This window comes from Cryptomeria japonica, chromosome 7 (genome assembly GCF_030272615.1).
Source record: "Cryptomeria japonica chromosome 7, Sugi_1.0, whole genome shotgun sequence".
NCBI lineage: Eukaryota > Viridiplantae > Streptophyta > Pinopsida > Cupressales > Cupressaceae > Cryptomeria > Cryptomeria japonica.
In genome coordinates, this window is record NC_081411.1 from 5,003,059 (window position 1) to 5,022,774 (window position 19,716).

Below are 19,716 nucleotides of genomic sequence, written 5' to 3' on the forward strand. Positions count from 1 at the left end.
AAAAAACCTTACTCCTTTGGGGAGAACCTTCAAGAGTTTTATCCTTTATAATGATAGTAGAAACATGATTGTCCATTGAAATGTGATTAATTGTGGAATCATAGTCATAAGGCATCTTGGTATAATTAGCTTGATAATCTGTAATTTTGGCTTTTCCTTTGTCATGTTTAGGAAATGGCTCCTTGAACATTGCATGTTCTTCATTGGAGGTATGACCATCAACTTCTATGTCACCTTTGTCAATGAGATCCTTTATGATATTCTTCAATCTGTGACAATTGCTAGTTAAATGCCCTTTACTCTTGTGATACTTACAATATTCATTGTAATTCCACCAATTTGGTTTTACTTTTGGCTCATATGGTGGATTATCTGGTAATGTTATTAGCTTGTTTGCAACCAATTTCTTGAATGTTTGTTTCAATTGGTTCTCCCAACACAGTGTATTTTCTTTAGGGTTTTGATTGCCTTTGATTGTTCACTTGATCATTCATATTGGATGAGATTGTACTGGGAAAATTTAGCTTAGGTTTCACAAAATTTGCATCTACTACCCCATCATTGATGATGTTCTTATTCTTGTTCCAAAAATGGGGTTTGGCTCTCTCATTTGCTTCCTCTTTGTTTTCTTTGAATATCTTGATGACACCTTGTTTGATAAGGACTTTTTTTGTTGGCTCATATCCAATATCTTTGTTAACATTTGGGGTAAACATTTCTACCATTTGTTTTTATGGGATATCACAAGAGCATCGACTAGCAAGACCTCTCCATTGCTGTAAGAATGAAGAGAAGGATTCCCCATTTTTATGCTTAGTATTGCAAAAGGTGGCTACTAACACATTTGTTTCAATGTTGTATGATAAGTGTTGTATAAAAGCCTCTAATCAATCACTCCATGAATCAATTCCAAGTGGAGTTTGGGAGAACCATTCCATGTCTTGTTCACCTAAACTTTGTGGGAACAATCTCATCAAGTATGCTTCTTCTCTTGCTACCTCAATGCAAGCTATGAAAAATTGTCTTATTTGTTCCTTAGGATCCCCTTTGCCTTTGTACTTATCAAATTTTGGTGTCACAAAATGTGGAGGGAATGGAGGCATTGATATGCTTCTATCAAATGGGTAAGGACATATATCTTTCATTATGTATTTTTGCTTTGGTGTATTCATGTTTGCCATTTGCTTTTGTAAATCCTTTAACTACTGTTGCAAGTCATTTTTGGGTGGTGTCTTTTCTATTTGAGCTAGTCCCATGCTTGAGCCACTAAGCAAAGAAGGAGGGATATAATGCATATATGGATGGTATTGATCGTAGATGTTCTCATATGGAGGAGGAACATAGTTATAGCTTGTATGTGGACCACTTGGTATGGTGTTGTAATGAGGAGCACTAGGTCTAGGTCAATACATGTCATGACCATGAAGATATGAGGTGTCATAAGGGTGATCTTGAGTGTTGGCCCCAAATTTGACACGGGGTTTCCTCATGTAATGATTTTGAATGTTTTATTGAGTATAATTGTATGCATTGGTATTATCTTGGGTATCATAATGATCATGCATGGTGGTAGTTCTTTTCCATGTAAAGGACAATTGCGGGGTTGTTCATAAGAGGTTCGATCATAACTGGAATGAGAATGAGTGTATGTATTTGGAATCTCAAGTTTTTAAAATAGGGAGGAAGGTGACTCAAGCATAAGACACTCTTTCTTACCACCATTATTAGGCCTCCTTTGTCTTGTACTAACTTGATTTATTTGGTTTGTATCATCCTCCAAAAATTGTGGCGTATGAAAATAATGAGGTAATCTTGTTCCATTTTGTGCCATGACTAGAAAGAAGTATTTTCTATCCCTTTTCATGATCTCTTGAAGCAATTTGTTAAAATGGGGATCCATGATAGTCTCCTCAACTTTTGTAGAATCCACAAATACATTGTCATTGTCATTATCATTTTCATTGTTGTTGTCATTATTATCATTGTCTGGCATGTTACTGTAGTTGTCAAATGGATTGTAGAATTCTTCTCCATCAAACTCATAGGTACTCATGTTTAAAGACCTTAAAGCTTCTTTGGCTTCCCTTCTAGACATTTGTGAATGGGTTTTAACCATAGACTAAAGTCATGACCAACAATGAAAGGATAAGATGAAAATGCGAAGACAATGGAAGACCAAGAGGTGTATGAAGTGTAGATGAATCTAGGGTAAACTTGTAATATCCAAAAGTGTAATACCAAAGTATGTATGTTTTTAGAGTAAGGTGTGGCTTCCAAAGATATGATGGATCTCTTCATGAGGTAAGTTAACCTTGACTCAAGAAGACCAAATGAGACCCTAAGATGATAGATCTTGATGCAAGAATCACCTAGTGTTGTGTTGTAGTACGCTTTTGCAAAGTGTGATGAGGAAAAGAAATGTAACCTTTTGACTCAAATTTAGAAGATATGTATGAGAGAAATGCAAGTGAAGGAAAATGATTTACTATGTATGACCAAGATAGGTTGACTAAAAAATGAAGCCCTATAGGAAGCAACCTTAGAAGTTGTTTGAATCTGAAAACTTGTCCCTTTTGTTCTCAATAAATTTCTATAATCTCTCAACTGTGAAAGCAGATGCAGTTTTAATCAACCCAGACGTGACTTCTGATCACAGACGTAGTTCTAGTAGACACAGATACAATTTTTTGATGATCACAACAATTTTAACCTGAAAGTCAAAGATGCAATTTTGCTCTGCATAGACATGATTTCTTAACATGACCATGGTTTTAACTAACAGAGACACAAATTCTGAAAATGTGACAATTTTTAGGTGATGATCTATTGTAGGACATAGATGTGATTTTGTATTGCACAGGTGTGATTTGTTAGCACACACATGGTTTTGATAGTCACAGATGCATTTTATGATACTTTGTGCAATTCTATTCGATTTTGAAGTTATTTAATGTGACCAAATCTCAATGTTTTGACTCTTTTTCATGGCAAGAGGACACAATAACAGTGAAGACTTAATGTTTGAAAGTGTTTTTGTCCAAAGGATAAAAATATTTCCAAATGTGAAATATGATGTGAAATTTTTTTTGCATACACATGAAAATATGGTAAACACAATGTTTCTTTGTTTTGCTTGAAAATGTTTGTGTTTTGGTCATGTAAGAACAAATCCTAGGGCTGACCAGGTCAATAGTTGTTGAATCTCACTTAGGGGGTTACCCCGAGTTACACAATTCAGAGCAGATACTTAGATGCTTGACCTCAATAGCTCCACCCTTGGTACTCACTTCTCTAAGGGAGACAAGAACTAGTCCCCATAAAAAATCCCCATGGAGAACTTTGTATCTCTACTAAGAATTGTAAGAATGTGAGCCACTTTAGAGGTCCAACCTCCTGCACCAACAACTAGAAGGTTTTTGGATTCTAACACAAAATGGTGTCTAGTAAGGGCATTTGTTCGGGTGGCTGTAATCAACAACATGTTACACTTTGTTAAATGGAAAGCCTCCCATCCTAAAGAAGTTGTGCTTTATAGGGTTTATGGGGAGTCATAATGTCGTTATAACAACATGTAACACCTATTGCTTACAACTTTCATCACAAACACTTTTATTTATAGTGGCTTGGAAGAGCTTGGCTTTATCTTATTACCACTTGGGTCATTCCCTCTCACTTGGCCTTATGGGCTACTCGGGAGGTAGGCCCTCTAAAAGTTAAAACAAAAAGAGCCTATTGTTCAAGACACAAAGGACGCTTGTTAATTTTAGAGCACCAATTGAAGTGTTTGCTAAACTAAAAAGACAAAGTAAGTTATTTCAAAATAAAATCTTTGCCAAAGGTCCTACACCAAACTTGTTAGTAGTTTTGAAATGATACCCCTCCTGCAAGCACACAAGTTAGGTAAATTTTTAGATCCAAAAGACTTTGTGAAATAGGGGCCTTTGACAAGATGTTTTTCTCCTTTTTAAATAGCTACACCACTTCATTAGTTAGATCAAAATAGGTTATCCCTAAAAAAACCAAATCTAAAAACCTTAAATGAAAGAAAAATTGGAAAAGTAAACATACAGATGCAGGTATACCAAATGCAGATGTAGGAATAGATCACAGACGTAGAAAGATGAAAAAAAGATAGTTTCCCAAATCTTAGACCTACAAAGTAGACAAAAAAATGCAAGCATGACAGAAACCTCCATAGACATGAGAAGTGGACATAGATGCAACAAAACAACTCACAAATAGGATTCCAAAAACTTGAAACTACAAACTGAGCAAAAACTCTACAAAAACAAAAAATGCAACAATATACAATGCAAACATGAAAAGAAAAAAAAAGTGATAAGATGCTACGTAGATGCAACTTTAGGATGATATATCTGCAAAAATAGCAGAAAATAAAAAACATAGAATTAGCAATTGTAGACATGGAAACAGAATGCAAACATGGTCACATGTGTTGCAAATGCAGAAAAACGTAGAATCATCGCAATGTTGAACCTACAACTTTTTAAAACACAAAATCTACAAACAAGATATCAAAGTAAAAGGAAAAAGGGTCCCACTGGGCATGACAAAATGTATATGGTGAAAATAGATAGTGAGAAACAACAATAATGAAATACTAAGAAGGATCCAACCACAAAACCCTAGCCTAACAATGGAAGCAATCCACCATACACAAATGAAGATGCCTAAGACCATGCAAATAAACAAAATAAACCAAATATACCATTCACATGTCTAATAGGGTTTCAATCTCCATTTCTTCCTATCTCCATTGATCTTGTGTGATATATTTGCTCTCAGATTCTATGTGTGCACAAGAGCTCAACAAAGAACGGATTGTGGATGATAGCTTGATCGCAAGAAGGCTTGATTATGTCATTAGGGTTGATAATGAAGGAGAGTATCCTCTTATATAGAAGGCACTATAAGAAATGGAGGGATATGATTAAGAGGTGTAAAGAATAAATGGTCGACTAGGATTAAAGGGTAGGTAGAGGAAATGATTAAATGATAAAGGGGGTACGCAAGAGAAGAATTAAGAGATGAGTGACATGTGTCATGGGTAGAAAAGACTAATGAATTAAATAATTAAATAACGATTTGTTTAATTAATAGAGGAAGTGGGATCAATTAAATAAATTAAATATTTGTTTAATTTAGGAAAAGGACAATTTAAATAAATATGTATTTATTTGAATGCAGAAAGGCTTAGAAGAGGATTAATGAATTAATTAAATAAATAAAGATTTGTTTAATTAATAGAAGACTTAGGCTTAAATAATTAAATAAATAAAAATATTTATTTAATTAGAGAGGATAATTTTAGGAGTCTACAATATGAGTTCTCAAGAGGGTTGGCAATATATTCAATAGATTCTTTGTTGGAACCTCTCTTAGGGCTATTGATATTAAGAGCTTATTGCACTACTATAGGATATTTGCATTTAGACTTAGTAGCCACAACACTAGGTGGTTTGCACCCAATTCCTTGATATTGCAAATTGTTTGTAGGTTGTTCCTATCAACTAAATGTCTTAGGAGGTAGTGAGAGTTGATCAACATGAAAGATATACTCACCATATCCCATGTCTTTAACCTTGAATTTTTCTTTGAGCTCACCTTGTTTTGATGTAGAAGCTTTGAAGGATTTTGGATCAACATATGTTGAAGATAGAATACCCTCTCGATTGATGATAACTATTGTTTCTAGTCTTGGTCATAGGTTGTTGCAATATATAAATGGATTTGGATCACCTTTGACTGTTACTTCAAATCCATTGTGAGGAAATTTTATACATTGATGATATGTTGATGGTATTGCTCTCATTTCATGTATCCATGGACGTCCCAAAAGTATATTATATGTAAGATCTAGATCAAGGACTTGACAAACCATATCCTTCATGACTAGCCTAATTCTCAGAGGTAAGGTGACTATTCCCTTAGATGAGTGTTCTTCATCATCATATGATTTAATGGTGATCTTGTTCTTTGAATTCACAGTTTGTTTAGAATACCCAGTTGCTTAATAGTATTCAATGTACAAATGTTCAGACCTACTCCTCCATCTATCAAAACCTGTTGGATACAATTTTTATGGACAAAGGACTCATTGTGGAGTGGTGCATTGTGTGTTTAGCAGACGGAGACATCGTCAACTTCAGTGAATGCAAGGAAACGCGGAGGGGAAAGGTATCCCACCATGGCTTGAAACTAGTCCACATTCAGATCAATGGGTACAGAGGTTTCTCTCAAGATTTTGTCAAGAATGGCCTTATGTGAAGGGGATATACACAAGATCTCAAGAATGGAAATAAGGGTGGGTGTCTTCCCTAACTGATCTACAAGATCATACTCATTTTTGGTAAATGAAGAGGTTGTGGTCTTGGGTGGAACACCTTGCAAGGTGACTTTACTTCGATGGGTTGTGACATTACATTCGGAGGTTTCATTGTTAGAGGATGAAGAGGATGGTCCAATAAATTTCAAAACAACTTTACTCCTTTAGGTAGAACAGTAGGGAGTTTTGTTCTTTATAATAATTGTAGAAACATAATTGTCCATTGAAATGTGGTTAATGGTAGAATCATAATCATAGGACATCTTAGCATAATTAGCTTGATTATCTTCATTGGATTTTCCTTTATCATGTTTAGGGAATGACTCCTTAAACATCACATGTTCCTCATTGGAGGTATGACCATCAACTTCTATGTCACCTTTGTCAATAAGATCTTGTATAACATCCTTCAATCCATGACAATTACCAGTTGTATGTCCTTTTCTCTTGTGATACTCACAATATTCATCATCATTCCACCATGCAGGTTTTACTTCTAGTTCATAAGGTGGATTATCTAGTAGTTTTATAAGCTTGTTTGCAACCAATTTGTTGAATGTTGTGTCAATTGGCTCTCCCAATGGAGTGTATTTCCTTTGAGGATTTGATGGCCTTTGAGTGTTCACTTGATTGTTCAAATTAGATGAACTTGCACCGAGGAAAGTTAATTTTGGTTTAACAACATTTACATCTACTACCCCATCATTGACTGTGTTCTTATTCTTGTTCTGAAAGCAAGGTTTGTCTTTTCCATTTGATTCCACTTTGTTCTTTTTGAATAGCTTAATGGTGCCTTGTTCAATAAGGTCTTTCTTAGTTGCCAATCCTTTTTCTATGACTTCCTTAAAGGTAGATAAACAAGCTTTTTAGTTCATATCCAATATCTTTATTGACATTTTCAGTGAACATTTCTACCATTTGTTTTTGTGGGATATCACAAGAGCATCGACTAGCAAGAACTCTCCATCCCTATAAAAATGAAGCAAAGGAATCCCCATCTTTCTGTTTGTTGTGGCACAAAGTATTCACTGACACTTTTGTTTCAATGTGTTAGGTCCTGGAGACAACTAAGAGAGTGGGGGGGGTGAATTAGTTGTCCAATAAATTCAAACCAAAACCAACTTAACCAAACTTAATGCTTAATATCGGTAAACCAAACTTTATTCCGGTAGATAGTTTTATCAGTTAATTGCAATATTGGTAAATTTTAATGCATGAAACATAAATAAAATAACATCCACAACACATAACATGGATATTTGTACGTGGAAACCCTGTAAGGGGAAAAACCATGGTGGGAAGCCTTACCCACAATCAGATGATACTACTGCAGATAGTATGTGTGTACAATATGGAGTTTGCACATGCAGAAAGGCCAACTACCTAGAGCTCACTGCTCACAAAATGGGAGTCACATTGACTACAATTGGATGATTAAATCCAATGATAATGTATTGCTCAAAATAGCATCTTCATATGCTAGATTCAGTATCAGTTAAGCTCTGATTTGTCTTCTTCAAACCTTCCTTGAATCTTGAATGATGTTTGTGTGTATAGCTCTGCTTATATTCACATATACCTTATGCTCTACCACTTATTACATTCCCATAACCATATCCATATCAATCTCACAAATGAGATCTTACATTTATACCAAAACCTAAGACCAAATGAGTAGGTCGGCTCACTAAAATATACTACAGTAAAATCAATTACAAATCAATCAATATGTGATGCATCATGTCGGCTCAATTCATTTACAATACTAACAAATCATCTTCATGATGCATCATTCTGATCTGGAATAGAAATGCTTGCCGGTCCATAACCTAGACCCATTTGCCGGTAATAGAAAATATGCAAACTCGATTAGACCAATGAACAAATTACCAAAACAAAGTGTCCAAACAATGTCTTTGACATAACCAGGTAATCCCTAGGTCATTCCAAGTGCCGGTGAACAATATATCCTGTCAATGAACTAGATACTGGTGACTGTGCATAAGTCACTGAACATGTCGGTGAACATAACCAGGAATCTCCAAGTGTTGATAAGTGTTGACAAGTGTTGACATCAATGACAAAACCAGTGCAACACATCCAAAATACCAACACAATGTTGTATGAAAGCTTTTTCTAGATCACTCCATGTGTTGATTATGATAACTCAATGATGAACGAATAGTACCAAACTAGTACTGAGAGGGGGGCTGAATCAGTACAGACAAAAATATAGTCCTAAACTGGTTTGACAACAGATACTCAAATGACTGGCAAACAGTGACATGGGTTTGGAACAGACTGCAACCGGTAAAACCCAGAACAACTAAAACAATCATAAACCGGTTACTCACATAGCTTTCCTCTTAGCTCAATACTATACTACCATTTCACCCTCATGCATGAACAGGTAATCTATCATCAGATCTTCACAATAGCTAGTTCAACATGTTTTATTGATAGGCATAAAACACAGAACCATCATATGCTTAACAGGCAATAACAAAGCATCACAAGATAAAAGCATCACACATGACACACTTATTTTTCACGTGGAAACCCAACTGGGAAAAACCACGGTGGGGATGAATACCCACAAGATGCTTTTTGAACTCTTTAGAAGTCTGCTCTATTAGGAGCCTTGTCCGGTTAAAGACATTACAATAGGTTCTTCTAGGAACTGATCTTGTTAGGGATCACCCAGTTAAGGGATGGCTAGAATACCCAGTTAAGGGTTAAACCCGGTTAGGGTTACCTTGTTAGAGGATTTCAAGAACTCAATAACTAAAGGATTTCCAGAGCTCTATAGCTTTCCAGAACTCAATAGCTTCAAGTTACCCTGTTAAAGGATTTGTAGCAAGCCAGTTAAGGCTACCCTATTAAGGGATTTCACAACTTTTGAAGTGGTTAAAGATCAACAGGAATTACAATGATCTGGTAATAGCACTCAATGCTAATGCAAATCCACTTTGGCTCCTCTTTACCTTCTGCACATTCACTTTGCAGGTATCTCTTCTCTCCTTTGGTCTAGCAAGAATCACGTATCACTTCTTCTAGATACACACACACAACTTTTGCCAACAACCTCTGAAAGAAGCACAACATCGACCTTATAGGAAACAGACGGGTCGGGAGCAAAAACCCTAAACCCTAAACCTGTTAGGTTAAGAAATTCAAATGGTTCAATCCTGACCATTGATCATACTGCATTAAATGCAACAATCTTGAATCGATCTCAAGACATTCTCCATCATCCATTATCCATCGATTTCATGGCGGCTGATAACCCATCACGTGTTATCACCATTTAACAAACTTCGCACATTCCCAAGGTAGATAGGGATAGTCTCCTTCATGCAATATCCTTCATGCGCACAAAGCTGACATGGAAACATGAGTTGCTCTTTGTTACACTGCTAACTCATCACACAAAGTCACCGATTAAGTCACACAGGTTTGACGTTCATCAACCGGAAACTCTGAGACTACCAACCGGAAACCCTGAGACTACCAATCGGTAGTCACACAAAGGTTCCATGTACCAGTTCCTATAACAACATGATGGTTCACCTTCAACAAACATACCACTTAACTTTCACATAACCAATTCTCATATCCAAGTTGTCGGTTTACTTTGAACATACATACCGCCTCTCTTTGGCACATATACCAGTTCACACATGCTGGTTCTCTATTCTTCACATATTAACATCAATGACAACATACAATGTCATTATGTCCTCATACCAGTTCACATAATGCCAACAATCTCCCCCTTTGGCATTGATGGCAATATACAAGGATATCTCTCTACTCCTCATCTTCCCATATCAATTTCTACAGATATCCTCTCTGCTTCACTTCTTCTCCCCCTTTGACAACAATGCGAAAGTGGAGGCACAAGCAACCCTGATCCATTATGCTACTCCCCCTAAGAAGTAGCATCCTTCAACACATCAATCTTAAAAAAAATTTGACTATGTAATATCTAACTAATGTGGAACAAATACTTTTAGTTCACCTCCTGAAGGGGCAGTACCCCTAATTCACCTCTTAAGTACACAAATGTAGCCTTTGGGAGAGGCTTGGTGAATATGTCTGCTAACTGCTCCTTACTGGAAACATGTTCCAGTGCAATCTCCTTATTCTGAATCTTTTCCCCTCAAGAAATGATACTTAAGCTCAAAATGCTTGGTTCTAGAATGTAAAACCAGATTCTTTGAAATATTGATAGCACTTGTGTTATCACAAAATATACTTACCGGTTCAGATACAGGAGTTTTGAAGCCATTTAATACATGCTTCATCCAGATTGTCTGAGTGCAGTTCATGAAAGCTGCAACATACTCTACTTCCACTGTAGACTGAGAGATACAACTCTACTTCTTACTCATTCATGAGACCAGTCTACCACTAAGAAAGAATGCACCATCGGTTGTGCTCTTTCGGTCATCCACATTACCTGCCCAATCAGCATCTATGAATACTTTCAGGTTGAAATCATTGCTGTATGGGTACCACAATCTATAGTCAACTGTTCCCTTCAGATACCTAATAATCTGCTTGACTGCAACTAAGTGGGATTCTCTTGGACTTTTTGAAACCTTGCAGTAATGCCAACTGCATGTGCAATATCCAGTCTGTTGTGCACTACATAATGCAACTTACCAATCATTGATCGATATTCCTTCTCATCAACCAATGCAGAATCATCTTCTTTTGATAATTTGCAACTGGTCACCATTGGTGTACCAACTGGTTTGCTATCTTCCATGCCAAAGGTCTTCAACACCTCTTTGACATACTTGGACTGAGTGATAAAGATTCTATCTTTCATCTGTTGAATCTGCAGTCCAATGAAAAACTTAATCTCCCCTATGAGTGACATCTCAAACTCTTTCTTCATCTCATCTACAAACTCATGACTCATCTTGTCATCTCCACCAAAGATAAAGTCATCAACAAATACTTCACATATCAAAGTCTGATCTCCTTTAGATTTCAAGTAGATATTGTTGTCTTCGCTTGTTCTCTCAAATCCAATTTTCACAAGGTGGGAGTGCAGACGTTCATACCATGCTCTAGGTGCCTGTTTTAGACCATATAAGGCTTTATGTAGCCTACACACCATGTCACTATCTTCAGATAGGGAAAACCCATCTGGTTTCTCTATATACACCTCCTCTTCAAGTACACCATTTAGGAATGTAGATTTTACATCCATTTGGTATACCTTGAATCCTTTAAAGGTAGCATATGCCAGAAGCATATGAACTCCTTCCAATCTAGCCATAGGAGAAAAGGTTTCTCCATGGTCTTCTCCTTCCTCTTGGGCATATCCTTTGCACACCAATCTGGCTTTGTTTCTAATCACTACGCCATCTTCATTCAGCTTATTTCTGAAAACCCATTTGGTACCAATAACATTTTTATGCTCCAATCTAGGTACCAAGGACTATGTACCATTTTTCTCTATCTGGTCAAGTTCCTCTTCCATTGCCTTGATCCAATCTTCATCTTTAAGTGCCTCTTTGAATGATTTAGGCTCAAGTTTAGAGATCATACATGAGTTTTCTCTGATTTTCCTTCCTATAAGGATTCCTGCATCCTTATCCTCTATGATCTGCTTAGGATCATGGTTCAGCTTTACATACCGAGGAATGGTCTTGACAGATTGCTCTTTCTTTTCTCCTTCATCTTCTTCTCCATCAGTATCAACATCTACATCTACTAGTGTGGGAACACACTTACTGGTACTTGGTTGACTAGCAACTAATTCCCAGAAGGTAATACCCGGTTCATTTACCGCTTGCTTACTGCCGGTTTCCTCGACTTTCTTAGAGGTTTCATCAACTCTCACATTAATGCTTTCCATAATTCTTTGAGTCCTATTGTTGTAACACTTTAGAGCTTTACTCTTGGTGGAATATCCTAGGAATATTCCTTCATCAAATTTAGCTTCAAACTTGCCCTGATGTTCACTCCTCATGATGTAACATTTGCTACCAAATACCCCAAAGTAGCTGACTACAGGAGTCTTACCGGTCCAATACTCATAAGGAGTTTTATCCTTACTGTAGACACCTAAAAATGGTCAACACTTGCAGAGTCATACTTTAACATTTGTGCATTGCCTCATTTTATGTTTTTGTGTCGCATTAACATTTCTCCTATGTCACGCACTTGGTCTTTATCATTTGTGGGCATCGAGTCATTCTTTTGTATTCTTCATTCGTCTCGCTCTCAAATTTGGTCTTGTCGACAACACTATCCAGTTATGATTTTGATCGATTTTATCCTATCGTATCAATGTGCGTGCTCATTTGTCATCATTTTGGACATCATCAATCCTAATTAGGGTTTTGTCCTCTTATCAATCTTATCATCTGGCCATCGATTTATCATCGATCATTGTTATGTTCGATCTTGTCATTTTGTGATCAATTTGTCATCGATCGTGGTCATTTTCAATCTTGTCATCTTGCAATCTGTTTTTGTCATCAATCCTTGTCCTCTTGACAATCTTGTCATTTTGCGATTGATTTGCCATCGATCATTGTCTATCTCAATTATGTCAATTTGGATCAATTTGTCATTGTTCCTCGTCAATTGGCACATTTATCAATTTAATCATTTATTAGCATCGGCCTTTGTCAGTCAGAATCATGATCATAATCAAATCAACATCAATTATCTTTCATCAAGACCTAATTGTCGTTCTTGCATTGCTAATTTATCTTCTAGGGTTTCGTGATTTAATCATTTAACCTTGTTTGTCATTTCTTTCTCTAGGATTAATAAATTAATTATTTATCCTAAGTCTTCTCATCACAATTAAATGTTCATTTAATTGGCTAATTATTCCTCTTTTTGTGAATTAATTAATAAATGACAAATTATTTATTAATTCACCTAATTTATCTTAATTCCTAATTTCCTCTTTTTCTAATTTCCTAATTCCTCTTTTTCTAATTTTCTATTTTTCATCAATTTCTAATTCACATAATTCCCTCCTATTTTTCTCCTAACTTCATGGGGATGACATAGAAATTTGTCATAATTTTTCATAATTGATAATTAATCAATTCTTGACATAGAAATTTGTCATAAATTGTCATGAATTATCAATCAATCAAATTTTGCATAGAAAGTGCATAATTTGTCAAAAATTTGTCATAATTGACATAATTGATTTGCAATTTCTATTTGAATTGAATCATGCTAATTTGATCAATCTCTCCAATTTGTCTATAAATTGGGTGAATTTCTTCAATCTAATCCCTAATGAGATTATCGAATTTCTAATCACTTTGTCAAATCACATTTCGAGTACTCTTGCGCCATAATCTTGTCTATTTGCTTTCATCTCTTGTGTATGCACTTGAAGGTGAGATCCAAAAACAAAGGCTATTTGGAGAGGAAAGAAGGACAATGGAGCTACATGAAGGAAGCATTCATATCTACGTTTGGTTTGCATAGTCTTTAGTTTTGAATGTTTTGTCTTTATGTCTTTATTGAGTGTGCTTAGGATAGATCATTGCAATTTTGCTTTCATGATTGAGCTAATGATTAATGTTTACTTTTCTTTGATGATTTCTAATTTCCTAGCGTACATTAATTGGTGAACCCAACGTGAACACTAACCATCTAACCCCTTAACTATGTTTTTGAGTGCCTTTGAGTTGATTTGCAGGTCAAAAAACCCAAAAACAGGGTAGTGCAGGGTTTTCTGGGGACTTCTGCGCCTGTGTAAGACAACTTGCACTTGTGTTAAGCATTTTGTGCTTGTGTTAAAGACATTCTGCACCTGTGTCATGAGTTCTGCATTTGTGTCATGAGTTCTGCGCCTGTGTAAAGTCTAGAAACAGAGGTAAAAATGCAGTGTTTTGCTTAAAAATTGGTTTGTTTTGCTTACTGTTTCTGCTTTTTTGGTTTTTGGTACTAATTATCTATGCAGCATCTTGGCATATGCATGGCAAAGACAACAAATGAAACTACTAGCATGTTTTATGCAGGTTCGATAGTCAAAGATTAAGCATACCAAACTTTTGACTTGGGTTTTTGCAGGTTGCCTTGGATTACAACTAAACTTTGTGTCTGCAATTAATGTTATAGGCACCTAGTATAATTTCTAAATAGGATGGAATGAATCTATGCTTGATTTGATGGTTGAGTTTGACTTTGGAGTAGGAGAGTATGCTCTCATCCTTCTTAGGGTGATCAGAAATCCAGATCTTCAATACCACACTCATGTCTTTGATTGTTTGTCACCCTTAGAGGGCCTGCCTTCCCGACCATTTTCTTTTGCAAGCAAGTGATAATCATGAGAAGGGAATGACCCAAAGTGAGTACGGCTAGAATACCTTGGCATTCTAACTCACTATAAACAAATACCTAATGGGCGAAAGCTTTGAAGGAAGGGTTACGTGGGAATTGCAGTTACTTGGAAAGTGATGACCCTTGAACTCTTTCTCATATCAACATCTAAGTAGGACCTCATGGTCTAAATCGTGCTTGCATGACTACATTTGTTTGGTATCTTGATGGGCTTAATGTCTCAATCACGCTTGTGTGACATCAAGGAGTAATGCTTAATAGAAATCCTTACTAAACACCTTGTTTTTAGAGGCCAAAAACCCTTCTAGTTACTTGAGAAGGACAAGTTCGGATACTTGGAAGAGATACTAAGTTCTCCATGGGGAGATTTCCATGGCGACTAATGCTTGGCTGCCCTGAGAAGTGAGTGTCGTGGAGGGGAGCCCGTGGGGTCAAGCATCTATGTATTCTCCTTGAATCCCATAACAAGTCTATCTCTCAAGTACCTAATGTCTTTGCCTACCATAAGAAATGTGGGAATGAGCATGATTGTCTTGAGTCTATGTTAAAATATCTTGTCTTCTTTACTTGTCAAAAGTTGAATTGCATATCATTTCAAAAACAAGGCAAATTGATTCAAAACAAGGTTAAACATAAGAACATTTCATTCAACAAAGTTCATAAACACCTTCAAACATTGTTCAAAATCTTGTCTCAACATTCATGTCACTTACATTTAGATTCATCCTAGGTTGCATTTTGCAAATTTCATTGTCAAGTACCAAGGTTAGGTTTCACCTAAGTCATACTCCTTTGCATATCAATAAGAGTCATCCATTTGCATATGTCCTCTTGCATTAAGGTCATACCATTGTCATACATTGCATACCCTAGGTCTCTTCGTTAAGCTTAGGTCACTATCATTTCATATTAGGGCCTTTTGCATAGTAATTGTCCCTTTGCATATAAAATAGGTTTTGCCATACTTGAGTAATCCAAATCTTTGATAAACCCTAAGTCATTGTTAGGAAGTCTAGACCTTATCAAACCTTTTCTCTTTTTGTCATCAATGTCATTTGGTCAAACCTAGCTTAGTATCCAAGCATATAGGTGAGACTTTGTCAATTTGTCCTATTGTCAATTGGTCCTTTTGTCCTTTGAGGTCTAGACATCATTTCAATTTCCTAAGGGTCTCTTTCTTAGATTTGTATTCCAAAAGGTTTGTCAAAATCTTGAAAAACAACAAAAACATAGGTTGCATTCTTGCTATAGATTGCATTTTCATCTATTTAGTTTGCATTTAGTTGCATATCATACATTATCCTTGAAAAAATTCCAAAAAAATATTGCATTTGCATAGTGACATGTCTATTGAAACAAGGTTCCAAGAACCAATGATGCAACAAAGTTTGACATATCAACTGACAATGCAATCACAATTATATCCAACCCAACAACAAGGCAATATTGATCAAACTTTTTATGATGAAACAAGTCTCCAAATACAAAAACTAGAGGAGAAACTAGCTCAAGAAAATGAGATTTTGGAACAAAGACTGAAAAACATTGAGAAGAATAGATCACAAATGTCCAAAGTGTTTCAAAAATTTCTAGGTCGAAATCCAAATATTGAGCCAATTGATGTAAGATCTCTTCTTGAACAATTAGACATACCAGCTCTCCTCTCACAAATAGAGATGATGAAACAATTTCAAGAAAAGAGACAACATCAATTTCAACATTATGTGCCTCCACAACAAGAACAAGAAGGTGTTTACTATCAATCAGATTTTCAACCAATACAACCAATTGTTCAACATTTCCAACATATACAACCAACACAATCAATGGTTCAATTTCAACAATATGTCCAACCAACTATACAATGTCAACAAATGGTTCAACAATTGGTGGAATATCAACAAATTCAATCAACATATCAATGTCAACAACCACAACCAAACATTCAAAAAGAAAACTTGCAACATGCACCAAGCCAAATTTTGAACATGTCAAACCAATTTGATCAACATCTAGTTCAAAATCAAAACATAACATCAAACCAAAAACAAGTTCAAATTCAAGAAACAACCATGTCAAAACCTTGAAAGAAAGGTGGATTTATTGCAATGATCTTAAGGAAATTACCAAGTGAGCTCTTTCAAGAAGATCAAGATAATACACTTATGTCTAGCAATGCCTCATCACCCCGCAAACAAATTGACTCTCCAGTGGCATCTATCCCTACACCTCTAGAAGTTTCACAAGAACCTTCTATATTATCCTCATCAAACAATACACCCAAGGATGCAATTATCAAGGAGCTATCCATAATTGATTGCCATGATAATCCAATTCATGATGCACATCCTTGTCATGTTTCAGAAATACAAGATCCAATGCCACCATGCACTTTATTGCCATTACCTGTTTTAGAGGACCCCATTCGAAGTCCCTCTTCCTCATGTTCAAGCATTGATTCCTTGCCAGAATCCATCACAAATGTTCAAAGTGCATTTCCTTCATGCCAAAATATTGATTCCTTGTTAGAATCCTCCATGCATATCCAAAGTCCAACCCCATGTCAAGAGGATAATTTAGAGCATGAAGAAACGTGTCTGGAAATAGATGAAGATCAAGATCCTGAAACCTTATCATCCCATCCAATTTTTGACCAGGACCCCATATTCCCAGACACTCATGATGATTCCCCTATTCTTGTCCATCCTATCCAAAGTCCTATTGACACTCCATTCCCCAGGCAAGATCAAGATATCCCAGTCCATCCAATCCCAAACGATCCCCTTCTATTTCATGAAAACAATGTCTTTTCAAATCCCATTGACATTCCACTTTCTAAGAAAGATCAAGATATCCCTTCCATCCTTTCCGATGATCCCATTAAAAGTCAAGAGCAAAGCACCTTTAAAGAGGATTCCAATTATCTTCCTCCTTGTCAAGATCAAATTATTCCTTCAGATCCTCCACAAGATCCACTTGTTCCACCATCTCCTTGTCCTAATGCTCCATATACACTCCAAGATCTCATTTCTTTTGATGATCCCATTATTCCTCCCATTCCATCTCTTGAAGAGCCTATCATTGAACCATGTCCACTACACAATCCTAGTCCCCCTCATGATCTTGATCCCCTTCATGATTCTAATGTGTCAGTGCAAGATGTTCATGAACCGTCGACATGCATAATGGGTTCTTCCACTTTGGTGAAATCCGATCCACTTCAAGATCTCATTATTTCTCTCATATCATATCCACCTCATAATGGACTCGCATCTTCTTCCCAAAGAAAAGAGTATCCTACAAGTCAAGATATTCATAAAGGCAAAGGAGTAGATCTCCATAAGAAATAATCTCTCCATATCAAAGAAGATCTTAAGGGTCATGTCTACACAACTCACTCTCAAGATGTTGGTATCCCTCCATCAAAATCCAAACATATCCCTTCCATCCATCTTAGCTCCTTATATCCCTTTGTCCTCTATGCAAGGTCAGCAAAGGCACACATCCTTGAGTAAATTTCATCCATACAAAAGAAGTCTATTTCATTCATATCCATCCATGCATTCCTTTCCTCCTCCAAGCAATTTGGATGCCAAGTATAAAAGTCATAAGTCTAAAAATCCACATGTATTCAAGGATCAACATGTCCAATCTAATCAACATGTCAAAACAAAGAACAATATGATATATAAAGAAAAAAATATATCCAAAAGGCCACAGAGGCCCACTGAGAAAAATAAAGCAAAGTCAAAATATATATGGGTTCCTAAATCCCTTGTGCAAGCAATGAACTCCAAGGAACCACAAAAGCATGAAAAATCAAAAACCATGTGGATCCCTAAGCAGCTCCTTGAAGCACAAAAGCCTAAAGAAACATCACAATTGGCATCCAAAGTTTCTATTCCTCCATCCAAACCTTCCAAGTCTATTCCTCCATCACCTTCTTCATCCATTTTGGGCCCTTATGTCCCAAAATCCATAGCCTTTCCTTCGTCAAAATCTCAATATCCAAAATACGTCTTTCCTCCATCAGTCCATCACCCCTCAAGGTGTGTGCCAATGTCAATCTTGCCTTCATTTCCATCCACTGAAACCCAATTCTTCCAATACCCTATCCATTATCCAATGCATATTTTCCATCCTTCCATCCCTTTAATCCAATCCTTTGCATAAATCCTCGCCTTAGTTTCATCTTATTTTCCATGTCCTTATCCTACCAATGTCTTTGAGCATTCTTTTAAAGGTCATGGTCCATTTTTTTCAAGGCTACTATCCAAACAATAATATGCTTGAGTCCTTCTTCCATCCCCTATCATGTGTCCATCTTCTATTAAAAAAAAAAGTGAAAAATTTTTTTAAAAAAAGTGAAAAAAAAAAAAAAGAAAAAAAAAAAGTAAAGAAAAAATAATTCGTCCACTAGTGAAAACCTGGTAAACAGGCGCCTTGGGCAAGTACCGTGATGAAAACCTGGCAAATAGGCGTCATGTGTAATCTATGAACTTCTTGCACACCACACTTGGGGGCAGGTTTCCTCCTTCATATCTTATTGCCCTTCACTATCCTATCGAACCCCTGTCATTACCCTCCATTATCCTATTGTCCCTCATGTCCATTTCCTCTTTCCACCTTTGATCTTGACAAGGCTGAGGATCATCATGAGCATCATGCATCTTGTTTGCAGCTTTTAGTCCATCATAGCTTTTGGTCTTTATCCATTTTCTTATTATAACTTTTCATCCATATTCCTTGGCTTATCGCAACTTTCTGCCACTATCCTGTATCCTATCGCGACCTTCAGTCCATGTCCCTTATCCATTCTTGGTCTTGCTTATTCTATCCATATCTTATCACTATCCATACACTCTTTCTATCCCTTGATCTTGATCTGACATAAGGATGCCAAATTTAAACATGGTTTCAAAAACCTCTTGACATGTCCATCATGCCATGTTCCTGCTTTACATTGTCATATCCAGTCTCTTGTCCCATCACGCAATAGCCCTTGAAAATTGTATCTGTATTGTCTCCATAAT